The sequence below is a fragment of the Panicum virgatum genome, chromosome 2N, assembly GCF_016808335.1.
Source record: "Panicum virgatum strain AP13 chromosome 2N, P.virgatum_v5, whole genome shotgun sequence".
NCBI lineage: Eukaryota > Viridiplantae > Streptophyta > Magnoliopsida > Poales > Poaceae > Panicum > Panicum virgatum.
In genome coordinates, this window is record NC_053146.1 from 26,781,990 (window position 1) to 26,794,841 (window position 12,852).

Sequence of the window (12,852 nt, forward strand, 5' to 3'; positions counted from 1 at the left end):
CGAAACTCCCTTGATAACAAAAGTACTGCAAAGCTCCAAGAATTGCTGGAGGTTGGCGCTGGCATCCTCATTGGCATTGCCATAGAAAGGGCTGGCCTGCACCATCGTAATTAGGCCCATCTTGATCTCGAAAATCTCTCCTCTAGTGTTGACATCTGGCCCAACAGTGACATTGCTGGCAGGAGGAGTAAAGTAATCACGAAGAGTCTTCTAAGCCATAGAGTTGGAAGTGGATGGCGCACTAATGGCTGGTTCTGAGGCCGAGAGTGTACGCTGAGGAGGTACGATACGAGGTCAAACTCTTAAGAGCGACTCTGAATTCTGTGTGAAGTTTTGTGGCAGATCAAAACCGGTCATACACTACACTGTTTTCATCACAACAAAGGAGAAAACAATCCAAGTTAGCCTGTTTAGCAAATGAATATCCATTTTCCTTTTGTTCATGACCTTGCCTACACAATTAACCTATGGCTTCCCCGGCAACGGCGCCAAAAATGCTTGTTGGTATTTCATAACGTCTACTTCAGATATAAAGGTTGTTCAGTTTGATTCCTGTAATGGCATAAAAAAAGCTCGGCGTCGGCGCCAACAATGCCTTGACATTTCATATAGCAATTACTAGAAACCAAACTATCATGAACCATGAATCATTCCGCAAGCGGACAGAATTACCGGTGTAGCATTTTACCCAGAGAGTATTCTTCGGTGTCATTTATATTTCCGCAGGAAAGGTAGCGACTTAGTTGTGTAGGTAGGCAAAATAAACTAATCTCAATGAAATATTCAAATGCATAAATGGGGGTAAGATGAATATGGATGAAGGTAGTGTGATACACAAGTGAATACAGCTCTGATAAAGGTAAAAAGAGCCAAGGAGTTAGCTAGAAGTTAGTTAATTAGGTCTCTCTAATGTTCTTATAGCATTTATACAGTTGACTAGTACTTTATACTTTGCACAAGATATGGTTAGTCTCTATCTAGTTATTCCTAATACAAGGGAGAACTATGCAAATGGCAAACAAATATAACTGTCTAGCCATCACAGCATTTTATAACCCTCCTACCCCCTAACCGAACGTGGAGGATTACGATAGCACTAAATAGGGCTATCACCACCTGCAGGCTATCTCTACATACCATGTGAAAGGGCCACATCCAGCAACACTTAACTAACCCAGACACCATATCTACACTAGTAAGCGATACTCTAGTATCCTGCGCGGAGCTCCCACCCTTCGGATGGACAGACATCATACTAGAGCAAACATACGAATACTGGAGTATGTAAAAGTTATCTAGAACTAAGTCTCTAACCAGGCAAAGCATATAGTAACAAAGCAAACTAATCATAAATTCTATGCCTGACACCGCAGGACATAAATCATGCAAATATAAATAACTGTAAGATAAGTCTATTACACACGATCGAACATTACAAAAGAGAACTAGTAGCGAACCCGAACCTATTCTTCGAAGCATGTCCGGGGATCTGACAACTATTTCACCTAAACTCCATTACCTAGAGTTACACAAGAGAGTGTTTGAGCTAGAGCTTCAACTTGGTGTGTCCCTATTCTTACCCCCCTCCCTCTCATATTTATAGAGGGTGCCAAGGGAGGCCTCTCAGCTAGTTTGCAGCACTCCAAGCACCCCAAACCGACTTAAAGAAGGTGCAACAAAGCAACCTGCAAAGGGGATAGGTCGGTGGCGCCCCTGGCCAATCGGCCAACCATAGTGGTCGACCGACTGCCAGGTGGGCCCCACCAGCCTCCCCTTGTTCTGGTAAACCGCCACGTGTCGTCTAATCCATTTTCCATGTGCCTGGACCTCTGTTAAGTTGGTCTGATGCTATAAGTGGGCCCTTTGATCTATGTGAGCCTGAATTCTGCATTCTAATTGATCGATAATTTTCCTGTGGATCATAAGGTGCTCACAATATGCATTTTAGCTCTTTTCCAACATTGCATAATTTCTAAGAGCATAGTGGGTTTTGGCTTTATTTGAGATAAAAATGCATGTAAAATATTCAAACTCTTAAGATTTTCTGATCAAATTAAGAAATTGGTCTCTAACAAGCGTCAACAGCGGTCTCCCAGTAGTACTAGTATGACTAGAGCTAGGATAATCGTGTGTGTGGTGTAATGTACAATACAAGTTATATAACTAACTTAAGTAAATGAAACCCGAGCTGCTAGCTTATTTCTTTCTCCCTACCTTTATCTTATTTTGAGTTGAGCATGAACTTGTGTCACACTACCTCTATCCATCATTTATGTTACCGCTATTTATACAATTGAATATTCAATCACGCTTAGTTCATGAACTAGCCTACGTATTAACCACCGCCTTCCTTGAGAAAATATAAATGATACTCTGGAATACTCCCTCGTAAAATGCTACAGTGGTATTCCGTGCACTTGCGGGTTTATTCGTGGCTTACGAAATACCTGCAGCACACTTGGCATTTGCGGGCATTGCCGCCTTGGAGCAACCAACCTAGCGGTGATGCTGGTAAATGCCAACAAGCATTTGGCGCCGTTGCCGGGAAAGGCTGTTGGCGTTTCCTAACATCGCTACTAGATTAACTAGTAACGGCACCAGAAAGTAGCCCACGGGTATACTGAGTCTCACAAAAGAATCCGCAAGCATACGGATACTGATGTAGCTTTCACCTTAGAGTATTCCAAGGGTTATCGAATCCAAGGGAACGTGAGTATATTGTCTAAGGCTTGACTTCGTCCAAGGACACCACACTATGGAAGAGATAATGGGCTGAGAGGACTATTCAGATTCAAGGTAAGATCAGACTAAGAATCAGCGGTAAACGTCGGGCACTAGCTTCGCCTGGTCAAACCAGAAGTTCCGACATAAGCTTCTATCATGCAACCGAATATGGAGGATTACGATGGCACTGAATAGGGCTGTCACCACGTGTAGCCTACCTCTACAAACCGTGGAAGGAACAACAATCGAATGGTAAAGTCTAGCCTAGGCACCATGCCTACACTATCATTTACTAACTCTAGTCTTACGCAAGGACATCCGTCTCTATCAGGAGCCTTAAACTAGAGCTAACTACTATAGTACTACTAGACACTCAATCTAGTAACCAACATAAAACTACTAACTAAACATGACAGATAATTATGAATACTGAGTAAGTTACGAACACTTATAGACCAATAAGCATACGTCGAGGTACAAGCAGAGAAGAGTGCTGACATGTCCGGCCCTTCCCCCGACTCCCTCTCACTCTCGTAGAGGTACTAGATGGAGAAGAGCACCAACATACCGACGCCCCTCCTAAGTAATCTCTGCCCCTAACCTTTTCCTAACTTCAAAAGTGAGAGAGGAGTGAATTTGATGGTGTGTAGTGTGTCCCTATTCTTACCCCCTCCCCTCATATATTGTAGAGGTGAATCAGGGGTCCTCAGCCGGGAGATGCACCGCCTATCACCTGGAACCGACTTCTACATCAAATGGAGAGCCGCTACATGAAGATGAAGCCAAGAGGAACGGACCTATGTCTGGCCGACCGATGGGACCGGCCATTTGGCCCGATTATTGTCCTGGAAGCTGCTAGGAAGGTCCTAAGGTTGGTTATGTGTTCCTGGGACCTTCTTATGATGGTTTGCTAGCTCTGGTGGGCCCATGGATCCTCGTGAATGCGCCTGATTCATCGAGAAGGTATCACCTTGGACTGATGACGTGTCATGCTCATGGGCTGTGTTCCCTTCTCATGTGAGGCTGTCAAGTTGGCCCTTTTTGCTTGCGATTATTTGGGAATTCCTGCCTCGGATCAAACTTGCTCGTTTCTTGCATTTTTTGGCCCAATGTCACCTACATACATTCTCAGACTAGCATCTGTGGAATTCGTCAATAAATCATCCTATACTAACATTAATCCCCTTTGATGCTCATAAATTTGCACGAAAGTTGACGGTCAAAATGGGTCAAAATAGACCGTCAATAAGATTCCCCACACTTATTTCTTTGCTCGTCCTGAGTAAAGGATAGGACTAAGGTTGACCTGGCTCCCATATGACATGACACCTGCATACAAATTATTCTATGCTTCACCTTTACCTGTGAATTTTGATGTGTCTACCATAAATTGTTTGGGAAGTTGAATATTGGAACGGTGCTGACTTCAGTCTCCTCCACTTTCCTGCTATATGACTGGGGGTTGAAAAATATATTTTTGCAAGAACCAACCATAGCTTTACTTCCCCCATAGGATCTCTCATGTCGCTCAATGTGTATGAATATTCTCAGCAAAGCATTGCTTCTTTTCACCCTACTTCTAGAGATAGCTTATGTGGAGCTCATGGTAGGTAAAAAGAAAGCATGAACATGTGTCACATATATTGCAAAATCAAATAATAGATCCATGGAGATGACAAATCATACAAGCTGATCAAGATTGTGCACACGTATGGAAAATGGATGGTGGAATATCAAAATAAAAGACTTCTTACATGAATCCCCCTCTCCTTTATTTGAATGACTTGAGAACATGGCTATATTATTTCTCTCTCTCTTTTTTTTCTTGGACATTTGTGTCCATTTTTTTTGGTCGTGCTTCTCTGGCACGCCATCTTTTCTCTCTTGCTCACTGTGGGCCATAATTCTTTGGCATGCCATCTCTCCTTTCTTTCTCACTGTGGGCCATGCTTCTTTGGCATGCCATCTTTCCTCTCTCTTTTTTTATACATAGCCCATGCCTCATTTGAAGGATAATATGGAGAGGGAGATCATTTTCATGGAGTTTTATTTTGCAGAATGGATGGAATGGAATAGCTAGCTTCCAGTGTAGAAGTTTATCTTGTGGCGTGTACATGATCTTGATCAAGCAAGTATGGAATGTATCTCACTAGGGTGACAAATTTGATGAAGCTCAATGCACAACAAGGCACACATGTATAAATGTTGTATCATGAAGGTTGACATATGGCTCTAGTAGGACAAAACACTTAGAGTTGTAAAGCTATGGAGCTTTCCCTTTATATAAAAATTTCCCAGACATATAAGCATATCAAGCAAGGATTCTTTCATCAAATCATATCTCACTGTTCAACAACTTAACAATTATGGGTTCCCTAAGATATGATTCACAAGTTCAGATTTAGCGAAGAACAAAAGGTATGGAAGCCAATCATAGAGAAACACACAACCAGAGGATATCTTTGAGTTTAATTTTAGTGATTAATCATGAATATCATTTAAACTCATAGGTTGGGGAGAGTGAGGGGTAGAGTGCACAAATTGTCGTGATGAAGAACAAAAGCGACTAGAACTTGATTGACCAAACCTGAGGTTCCGCCGACCAACGCTAGATCCCGTTTGCACGAAAGTTGGCGGTGAAAATGGGTCAAAATAGATCATCAACAAAGGCATAGGTTAATAAATAGGCAAACTTATGATCAAAATCAAAATTGGTATTCATTGTCTAAAAGGGCTAGCTTGGCTTGTTTTCTTTTTAATGTGGAATTAGGGTAGTGCATGACCGGTTTTGATCAACCGCAAATTTTCACCCAGAATTCATAGTCGCTTTTAAGAAATTTTATGGCAGATCAAAATCGGTCATACACTGCCCTATTTTAACATTAAAAAGAAAACAAGCCAACTTAGCCTATTTAGACAATAAATATCAATTTTGATTTTGATCATAAATTTGCCTATTTATTAACCTATGCCTTCCCCAGCAACGGTACCAAAAATTCTTATTGGAATTTACCAGCATCACTGCTAGGTTGAATGCTCCTAGGCGGCACTGCCCATAGATGCCAAGTGAGGTGCAGGTATTTCGTAACCCATGGATAAACCCGCAAGTGCACAAAATATCGTTGTAGTATTTTACCCAAGAGTATTCTGGGTTATCATGTATATTTCGGTAGGAAAGACGGTAGTTAATGTGTAGGCAGGTTGATGAACTAATCTTAATTAGATATCCAATTGCATAAATAGGGGTGAGATAAATAATGGATAGAGGCAGCGTGGCACACAAGTTCATGCTCAGCTAAAAATAAGATAAAGGCAGCGAGAAAGGAAGAAATTAGCAGCTCGGGTGTCATGTAATTAAGTTAATTGTGTACTTATATTGTACTTTGAACCAGGGGGGAGGCCAACTAGGCCCCCCGAGCTGGCTGATGGCTCGGGTATCTGACTGGGATGCGGGTTGTTGAGTAGTGGAGTGCTCCCAATGGGGCTCCGTCGACCCGGCCGTCCGTGGCAGGGTCGGACTTCACTCGGATTGTCCTTAAATGGGCGTACCCACTATCGAGCTCACCGAACCCGCCATTCGGGGCCACCTAGGTCAAGTGGCAGGGTTCACCTCCTGCGATCGCAAAGGATCACAGTGGAGTTCATCTACCGTTGAGGTATGAAAAATGAAAAGACAGTGCGGCAAAACTAACAATCAAAAACGCCCCAGAGCGAACTCCATTTCAATAATCATCTCCCTAAAACGATCGGTCGAAAGCCATTGCAACAAACAAAAGCTAGCTGTCCTCAACTCGGGGAAACAGCGGATACAATGGATCAAATCCATTCACTCCCAAAAAGGGAGCAACAAAAGGGGGCTAAGGCAATGGCCGCTACCTGGCAAGCTGGAGTACATGGCCAAAGAACGTCGCAAGACTTCTTGTAGCACCTCGCAAGCCTTCTCCTAGCATGAGCCGCGCCGAGAGACCCCCGGCGGATATAGAGGTAGACGACGTTGTCGAAGAGTTTAATGGAGCTGAGGTTAGCTCAAGCTCCTCGTCGTCGCCGCTTCTGGGTATCTTCCTCAAGCTCTGAAAGATGGGCCATGATCTCCTTCCCCCGGCCGCGACGCCTTCTAGTCGCCCCTCAGAAAACCGCCCGCCTCCGGACGGAGGCGCGGAGACCCATCCTGGCTGCAAGACCACCCTGCTAGACGAGAGAGGAGCCCATGACCGTTGCCCGCTACCACAAAGCACATCGCCAAGCTGTGCCGCCTTCCAGTTGGAGCTGGAAGATGAGGCAGCAGATCCGCGTCAACAATGCGTGATGCACCCACCCGAAATCTCGGGGGAGCGGTACCAACAAGAAGGACGCAGAAGGGCGACCCCCCGTGGCAGGATAGGTCCACCACCGCCAGGACACCGGGCCGACGTCGAGGAGAGACCAAGGAGGCCACCAGCGAAGCTGGGAGCCCCCTGAGCCGATTGTCAAGGGAGCCGGTAGACCAGTGGCCTGGCTTGCCAAACTCTAGCAACAAACCCTCGAACTCCTCGGCGCCGAACAACGGTAGGCGGGATGAACTCGTTGACGAGTTCATGCCTGAGGAAGATCCCCCGCCGCTCGCAAGCATTCTTCTAGCACCAGAGACATAGGACATGCCCGCTCTCATCTGGAGGGCAGGTGTGGGGTGTATGGAAGAAAACTACCAAACAGATTTCCATGATCCGTTTTCTCGTGTGGAACCATGTCTCCATAACGCCCCTATTTATAGGCAAACGTGGACACGAATGGCCCCAGCACCCAACGGACCGGTCAAACATGGCACACCAAAAGTCTCCACCAAACCGACGCCCTCTATTAAATACTGGTGGAACGGGCCCAGCTCGCCGAGTGACCGCCGCATCACTCGGGGCACGGGCGCCGCACAACCCACCAATGAGGGTTGGCCCCGAGCAGGGGGAAGCCGAGGCACCCGCGGCGCAGTGATAAGACGCGACGGCAGGCCTCGAGATTCCACGGTACCCGCTCTTTAGCCGGCCACCAAGACCGGCACGACTCCGTCACGCTAGCACTGGCGCCCGCCGAAAGCTGGGAACGCGGACAGGCAGATGGGACGCCTCGGCCAGGGGTCATCAAACCGAGTCCAGCGGCTCCGTGATTATCAAAACCGCAGAACTACTCGGGGGACTCTGACAGGGGTGTAAACCCGGGACCCTGACGGGCCAGACCCGCATGAGGGCAACCCCGCGAGTCTCCTGGGCCGGACGCGGCGTGGCCCATCAACTAGCGTGGGCGGTTGCCTTCCCTCATAAGCCAACATGGCCGGGAGCCCGACCACCCGGGACACGTGGAGGCTCCTCGACCTAGCGCCCCGGGTCAGAGCCATACCGGACGACCCGGGCCGTGCGCTCCAAGATTGCCGCCCCGCCTGACAAGCGTGCCGGTCAAGATAGGCTCCCGTACAGGCTCCACGACATCTGTTCCCCTTATCTCGCGGCATAGACATAGGCTACAGGGCTTCGCGAGCCCCGTGACACTACGGGAGAGGGCGTCAACGGATGTCGCCTCCCGCGCCGTAATGATGGTCGCACCTGCGCACCACTCCATTACGCCAGCGAGCGTGACCGGGCGTCCCCTGCCTGGCCTCAGTAAGGTACCCCTCACTGGGCGTGCTGCCCTACGAACAGGGGCTACGCAAGGAAGACGTGAAGTAGCCCTGCAGATGAGGAGCGTAGACCCAGGCGGATAAGACCGGAGATGATCCCCGAGCGACCATCCGAGTGACCAGGCCATCCCGACTGGTCTAGGATGGGACAATGCTTGGACAACCCGTTGCCCAAGAAAACCAACCAGATTCAGGCCTCCCCACTCCCGACTGACCGAGTGGGCCTCGACGACTGACAAGGGCGAAGGACTCCCAGACGAGGCCAAGACACAGCGCTAGATATATGTAACCGGGGGCCCCACCTTGGACTATAAAAGGGAAAGCCCCCCACGTAGGAAAGGGTTGGACTCCTAGAGGTTCGACACTGCTTGACACCGCTTGTAAGCTCCCCTCAGAACTTTTGAGCACCCGAGCTCGAGAGCAATAGAGTAAGAACACCACCCCCCATACTGAACGTAGGGCATTTTCGGCCCGAATCAGTCTAAATCCTCGAGTCTTTGCGTGCTAGACCATATCCGATCAAGCGCACAATAAACGAGCAATCGAGTAGTTTAGTAGTCACCCATTTCCCGCAGCGATACGATGATTTTGTCAATCTCGAGAATTTGTCGGCTTAGTTTTCGAAGATGCTCATAGAGTAGGATTTGCGTTCGTGTGTTCATAGGGATAAGTGTGTGTGCACTATAAGTGTCTGAGTTTGTACTATGTAATCGAAAAAATATATGTGTTAGATATTTGTATTTTTCAAAATATAGGGCCACTTTCTGTGTTTCGCACCATAGCCTCGAAAACTTTGGTACGGCCCTGCTGTGGGTCCTCATGCCTAATTCATGTGAGTGGCTTCTGTCCTAAGTCGGTTACGTCTATAAGTGAGCCCTTTGATCTGTGTGAACTTGAATTCTTGTTATCGCCATAAATTAACAGGATTAATTTATGGGCCGAAAGTAAGATGGGCTTAAAGCAGAAAGTTGAAGAAGGCTTGTAAATCGGCTTCTGCGTGAGCGTTTGGGCCACATGGGCCATGTATTTTTAGATTTAGTTTAAGATTAGAGATAGAGTCCGATCGGGACAAGATTAGTTTTGATTGTTTCCCAAGTCTCCGGACTATAAATATGTACCCTATGTTATTCATGAAAGGAGATAATCATCATGTCTCGCAAACAACAATCTCGACGCATCGCCACCCCTAATCCTAGGGTTTCATCCAAGTAAGCGTCATGCTGCCCTGATCGCTTCTTGCGATCAGGGCAGCGTTGTTCTTGCTTTTACCTTGGTGTTACTCGTACTGAAGCATTTTTTATGGCGAGTAATGCTAGTTATCCTGATGTTCGTAGCATAGCTTTAGTAGATCTATCGCGCTTTGTTGCTTATTGTTTACGAACATCATGTTGTCTTTACGCGATTATGTCATCGTCTTATACTAGCTCTTGTTGCATAGAGTTAGTTGCGTAAAGGCAACACCCTACTTTTTTTATATCTAGTAGATCTAATTTGTTACGGTTTGCTCTTTTCTAAAGAGTTGGTGTAATATCTGTTAGATTAGGCCTTGCAAACGGGTTGGATGATCCGGTGGTGTACTAGATGCTTTATCTTATTCTTAATAGGGTTTGTTCCGGGAATCGGCTCTTGCTAGTTCTTAGGCCTCTGTTTTGGGTTATGGTTTAATTATCTGTTGCGTTCATTAGGCCCAATCACGTGTAGGACATTCCGATCTAACAGTGAAGCCTTTACTGTCGTGGATTAGATTAGTTAGATTTAATTGAAGCAGCTTTACAGTTATTCGCTTTATTTATCAATATCCAGATGCAAACAGATCCAATCTGACACCGGGACTCGATCGGCTCCTTAAAGCCGATGCAAGAGTCGTCCCGGGGAGCCGACCACGGCTCGGACTTACGTTTCCACGTGTTTGTGTATGCAGGCTAATCGTTGCAAGCACGTTCGCACCTTCCTGATCGGGTATAGGTCAGGTGGCACGCCCTGCGTCTTCACAAGCCGCGGTGTGTGCTGGAATTGCGGGTCGTCGACGAGGGAGCAGTGCCTGCCAGTGCCCCGGCAACCTCCCGGCTCTTCGTGTTGCCTGTTGCTACTCGCCGGTGGGTTTCGACCGACAACAATTCTATGCACTAATTGGTCGACATGTTTTTACCTCGGATTGATTGGTGCTTGTGGCTTGCATTTTAGCTCAAATTCCAACACTGCATATTTTTCAAAGTCATAGTAGATTTTGGCATTATTTTGGATAAAAAGATGCGTGTAAGAAATGCAAACTCTCATAATTTGCTGATCAAATTGATGCTTGAAAATAGGCTCCAGCAAGCGTCAACAAAAATCTTGACTATGGATTGGACAACATTTATGGGACCCAGAAAGTCAACAAATATAAACTCACAAGTTTCGTTACTTCCATTGATTATGTTGTCACATAATCACCAAATTCACAAAGTATGGCCTAATGAGGCTATGTTTCTTACGTGCCACGAGCAACCTATTCAATCGGAAATCACTTGTACTCCTCGCCAACAAGTCATAGTAGTCCAAAAGGATTATTTTGGGCTGCCTCTTGTTCGAGAAAGAATAGAAAAAGGAGAAGCTATGTGCTTCCATTAGGATGAACATGGCTAGCATTTTATGGTTTTAAGAGAAACATAGTAGTAACAAAGCAGCCGGAGATATATATGGAAGCTAAATTTTAGATGAAGTCCCCAGGTCTAAATTCTTTTATCCATATAGGTACTAGGTAAGCAAGATCGAATAGAATGAATATTTTTTGAACGAGCATGAAGAGAGAGACTGACCCCGCGCTGATGAGATTAGCAAAAAATTGTTTCTACTGTAGCAATGATGGTTGGATAACAAGCCGGCTCGACTCGTTATCCAAACGAGTTAGCTCAGCTCAAACAAACCGAGCAAAAAAAGCTAGCTCGGCTCGATCCAGCTTGGGAGCTAGCTCGGTGAGCTCGCGAGCCAGAACAATATTTTGGCATGGGCTGGTTGTGCTCCTTATCCTCCATGGCTCCATGGTGACACTCTCCATCCGTGTGCCACTCGGAGGAGGCCCGAAGGGAGCCATCTTGGGGCGTGAAAGGCGCTGTTGTGGGGTGGCGCCCATCCCTTGAGTGCCCCTTGCTCAGGCGGCGAGGCACGTGTGAGGGAGGTGGAAGTGTAGGGCGAGGGGAAATCGCGAAAGGAGGACTGTCATAAGAACAACTCTAGTGTACTGGGCTGATAAATTTAGATGAGCAAATGTTTATTTAGAAGTTCATTTTTAAATTTTACTTACTCAAATATATGTTTCTATTCCAACAGACTGAGTAAATTAGATTTTCATTTTTTTCAACTGACAACTAGACCCCACTTGTCATTACCTTAGCACGCCACCCACCTCTCCCACTCATCAGTGCCCTACCCGCGCCGCCGCCGCCGTCCCCGCCCTTGTCGCCGGAGGAACCCCTGGCCAAAGCCTCAAATTTTGCAGCCGCCGCCGAAGCTGGCGTTCGCGTAGGAGGTTGCGCCATCTCCTGGATCCATCCGGTGAGCCGCCGCCGTCTCCTTGTCGGGATACTTTTGCAAGCCGCCGCCGCCCTCAGATGTTGATTTCACCCCCGAGGTTAAAATTTTCTTCACCAGAAGCTATAGGTGTCATGGATGGGCATGCAAAATTACTGTTTTATTTGCTGAATTCAAAATGGCAATCGACTGCTGATGCACTTTGATGCTTTACGCTTATAGTGCTACTGCATTGCTTGTGCTTATATTACAGCTTTAGGCACAAGTATGCAGGGGATTTTAATTCCAGAGATGCAAGCTTCTGTTGTACCCCTAGTTGCTCATGCAGCCGCTTCTGAACTTCTATCTGCATTTGGAGGGCTTCGCTTATATGTGTTCTCTGTTGCAGCTTGAAGTTTCAGAACATTCTGAATGAGCTCCTCAATTGGCGCATTGGAGCTTCATGTTGGGATGATGCATATGCACCTTTCAAGTTTCAGAGAACACTCTGAATGAGCTCCTCAATAATCCAGCTCTTAGGAGTCTTAGGAGCCAGTCGTTTGCGTTTGGCAACATGTGCTGCTGCAAACTGAAAAGGGATTGGCACCAGTAATTCACAGGATATGTATTCATTTTCGGTCAGTATGAAGTGCAGAATCCATGAGTTCCCCTCACTGGTGTCAATAGAACTAAATAAACATTGATTATTTTCTTTTCTTTGGTCTCTCGACCTGTTATCCTGAATTTTGCATACAGTTCATTCTGTTTGACCCTCTCCCTCTCAGGTGGTCTGAACATTGCATTGGCTTCTTTGTGATGATCAGCTAGCAAAAAACAAGTAATTCAGATAGCAGCACCTGATCTCAGACACAAAAGCCTAGCATTTGGAACAGCCCAAGCAACCTGATAATTCAACACTTGTACAAGCTTCTTCTCTGTCTAGTGATGATCAGAGCTCGACAGGTGACAGCCAGACATCTGCGCAAAGCTGTACA

General features: G+C 46.5%; 1 long non-coding RNA gene across 1 annotated transcript; it reads left to right on the plus strand.

Annotated features, from left to right (window-relative positions):
- Nucleotides 1–11,742: 11,742 nt before the first annotated feature.
- LOC120658780 lies at nt 11,743–12,633 on the plus strand. The gene is made up of 2 exons (XR_005668842.1): nt 11,743–11,978; nt 12,267–12,633. It is a non-coding gene; the product is annotated as an uncharacterized LOC120658780 (long non-coding RNA).
- The last annotated feature ends 219 nt before the right edge of the window (nt 12,634–12,852 follow it).